The following is a 4574-nucleotide window of genomic DNA, read 5'->3' on the forward strand; positions in this document are numbered from 1 at the left end:
ATTACAATTTAATACCATTGCTCCACCACATTTCGCGATATAGAAATCTGATAGAGACATGGAATTGCCTTATATTATTGGTTACAAATATTGGCCCAAAACTACTTCACGAGATTATTTCAGGTGTAAAACGTGTAGTAAACTTATTTATTGTTTCAAAGACAAAAATGGACATATAACAAATATTGAGTTTCGGGGGAAGAAAACAATACATGGTCTAAATACAACAGATTATTGGGATGATCTATTATATTTAAAATTAAAACAACAATCATTAACAGATTCTGGAACTTTAAAAAGTCCAATTGAAACAGGATATGAGGCTTATATTCACGGATCTTCAAAACGACTTTCGGTTTGTGTGGGAATAGTTGAACATCTTCAAAAATAGACCCAACCCCAAAAACGTCTCTTCTATAATTTTAACAGAAGAAGAAAAGGAAATGTTGTTATATCAAGATGAATTTGTTTTAATAATTGGCGCGAAAGAATATTTTGATTTTGTCAAACGTTCAAATGTTTTGTTTATTGACGGTACTTTCAAATCGTGTCCCAGTTTGTTAGTTTTAACATCATCAAACATTTGTGTTTATCAAGCTTGTTTTAAATAAATGTTATTAATAACAAATTGTATAATTATATTTGTTTGCAAAAAAACATAATATTTTGTATAACTTATTTCACAGAATTATTTTCACAACTTTACACCATACATGCAATGCAAAATGGTCAAAGTTTTCCTGTATTTTATTGTTTAATGACCGCTAAAAATTTAAAAAGATAAAATTGAAGAAACGTGTGAATCGAAAATTTTCCATGAAAACAAAATTGTAATAAGAGATTTTAAAATTGTTTTTCAAACAAATTTTTGGAAATGACACAATTTTAAGAGGTTGCCATTTTCATTTTTGTCAATCAATTTTCAGAAGGGTATAAGCACTTGGGTTTTCTGACCGTTATAAAGATGGTGATATTTTTAAAATGGTAGTTAAAATGCTAATGTCTTTGGCCTATTTACCAGAAAAGATAATTTCTGATGCATTTGAAGAAATGGTATTTGAATTTAAAGATGACAATGACGTAATAAAAATATTATTTTAGGAAAAATTATATTGAGGGTGTTTAAAATTAGCTTTTGGTGTCTTTTTGGGATGGCAGAAAGAACAAATAATAGAACAAAAAGCTTTCACTCTTCACTCAATCGTTTTGTTGAAACAACACATCCTTCAATCCATTCATTTTTGAAAAAATTAAAAAAGTTTCAAAAAAGAATTGATTTGCGTTTTTTCAGGTATACAAAATATATGGAAAAAAGAGGCCATTTACGAAAATGTTGGATAAAAATGTGACACTCGAAGAAAAACAAGCCGAATTAAAAGGACTTCATCCCATCACAACCAAACAGTTTTTGGAAGACTGTGCTGTAATACTTGGGAGTAAACAAAATGATGTTATTTTTATAACTGAAACTAAGATTATTGAAGATGAAGTTGCTGAGGAAAATGCTTTAATTGAAGAACTCGTCAAAACAAAAACAACAGATCCTTATTTAAATGATTCTGAAAAGAGTGGACAAAAAAGCAAACAAAATATGACGATAACGTTATAAGAGATAATAAGTTTGTTATTGTATTTAATTATTCAAATAAATTACATTTTGACAATTAAAAAATATAAAAATATAAATTATAATTTGTAATAACAATAAGTGTAGATATACCAGAAAATAAAGTAATTCAAAACAACCTGCTAAACGACAATGAAATGTTTTTGAGTTCAGCTGTCGTGTGTGATACAACAAAAGATCAAAAAAACATTTCTTACTAAAAAGAAAAAACATCCAGTTAAAAGAAACGAATTTCAGATTCAAAAAAAATTAAAAAAAATAGAATGGTTCAAAACAAGAAAAGAAAATCATTAACAAACAAATCTAAAAACAAAAAAGAACACTTAAAACAAATTCTTTTTAATGTTTTTTAAGTTTACAAATTCACATGTATAATATATCATAATTATATATACATATGTTACATATAAAATTTTGGTTTTAAAGTAATAGATATAACTTTTAATTATTATTTGTATTATTTTACACTAAACATTATAAATAAATTAATTTAATAATTTTGGAAAGTATTTGGTTTGAAATTGAATCAAAAGCTTCGTGAATATTAAATAAAACCATTTAGCCATTTCATAATATAACTATAAATACAAATATAATTATTTACATGGAGTTTTCGATTAGTTGCTTTTGTTAACGTTTTCTCGTTCTTTTGCAATAATCGTTTTTATATAATGCTATTTTCAACTTAAGTAATCAAACACGCTATTTTTTCATTTTAATTTAAAATTTTACTATAAATAATACACAGAACATTCTTATAAAAACGAAAAACAATTTCAATTAAAATTACAAAATTTCAATTGTTTATTGAAATAAAAATGAAAAGTGGGGGTGAAAAAATAAAGGGCGAAAAAATATGGGGGCGAAATAACCTTTCGCCCATTAATGCCTGAGTTATAAACAAACATACTTTGACTTATCTTATTAAGAATCCAAATTATTTTAGAAAATAATTTCATTTGTTTAAATAGTTTAACAAACAAAAACACAAGTGATAATTTATTGTTTTAAATGTGTGCAGAGATGATAAAACATGTCTAAAAGTTTGTATGATTTGATTAATACAAGTAGTATTTTAATAAAATCTATTGATTAATCTTATTAGTTTATTGATCGAATAATTATAGTTTGTAAATATTTAAAATATGTTCAGTTCGTGATTTGATAAACTGATAAACTAATATACATTGAATTAAAATACGGGTTTATTACAAAAATAACACATAAATACTATTAAATGAAACTAAAATTTTATTTTGTTAATAATAAAAGTTTAAACTCGAATTTCAAAACAATTGTAAATTAATTACTTATCATAGCAATGATGATATCATATCGTTTTTTCCATACTCATGGATAAAAACGAGTTGTTACAAATGAATTGGTGTTAATGTTGAACGACGTGGAGTATGTACTAAAGAACATTCTGAAAACAATCGCTCTGAAGATGAAGAAGACGCAAGCAAACACAAATGTTTTGGTACAAGTCTGCTAATAAGAGGATAATCACAACTGTGTTCTTTCCACCATTCCAGTGGATTGATATATGATTTTTTATCAACAAATCCCGCATTCAAATATTTTCAACTTCTTTTATAACAAGTTGTCGGATATCAGTTAGATCAGGTATCCCCTCTATTTCAGAAGTGAAATCAATATCAACATCTTTCTTTTCAACATTATTCTTACCATTTTCGACTTTTTCTGAATTGACCAGAATGACTTTATCAATAAATAGATTCATGTATTCTATTTCTACAAATTCAATTTCAAATCCAGTACACTCAATAATGTGTTCACCAAATTTTCTATTTTTATAATGAGGATTAAGCAATGATGAAATAATATAATTTACATCTTTTCTGATAGACAATTCTCCATGAAAATAACGATCAATGATTTCTTGAACTAATACATTAATTATTTTTTCTTTGCAGCACAAGGACTTTCCACATTAATTTGTTCTGTTTCCAAATCAAATATATTATCCAAATCTTCAAGTTGTTCAAAGTTGTTTATTTTGTCGTTTCCAATGGATACTTGATGTTGAAAAGTTGTTGTTGTTGTATCGTCAACGTTACCAGGAATAGAGTCATACTTTATAGATAACAAAGATAACAGTTTCAATATTGAATAATGTATAATAGATAGTGTTGGATATGTGTCTGAAGAAAATCGATTTATTAATAAATTTAGAGATTTAAGAACATCAATATAATTCTTTATGTCTTCTATGTCTTCGTCTGTAATATAATAAGTGGACATAAATATTTCTCGTTTGTTTGGGTTCGTTATTTTGGTTTGTCTTTTCTTTATCACAACGTTCAAATATTTTACAATTATTAATATTCTGTTAACCATTAAATAATCACCAAACCATCTTGTTTCAACTGGTTTCACAATTCGAAGTGGTGATTTACCATCAATTGTTTGTGCTTCTTCAAGCCAATTTTTCATTTGTATACTTTTGCTAAAAAGATTAACTACTCTATGGAGCTTTACTAGAAGTAAGTTGTATCTTTTTACTTCTCTCGTGGATCTCTCTGCTATTAGACTAAATGTATGACAAGAACAACCAATAGATGTCTTTCCTGAATCTTTGACTGCTTTAATTTGATTGGCAGCGTTATCAGTAATAACAACAAAATTATCTTTTAAATTCCAAGTTTCGAAGAACACTTCCAAATTGTGTTGGATATTTGTAGATGTTTTGTCTCCTTCAATTTGTGCTATTTCTAACAAGACGTTATTTAATGTGTAATATTTGTCAACATAATGCAAAGTTAGAGACATAAACTCTTCTTCACACATATATGTGCTCCAACCATCACTTGTTGTACAAAAGAATAGTGCTTCATTACGCCCGTTTTTGACATTAAGTTTGGCAGCATCAAATAATTTTGGATTACTGTCCGTGCTATTTGTCTGGTGTAAGTTTTGGTTCATT

Source organism: Entamoeba invadens (genome assembly GCF_000330505.1).
Source record: "Entamoeba invadens IP1 unplaced genomic scaffold scaff_1105074726079, whole genome shotgun sequence".
Lineage (NCBI taxonomy): Eukaryota > Evosea > Mastigamoebida > Endamoebidae > Entamoeba > Entamoeba invadens.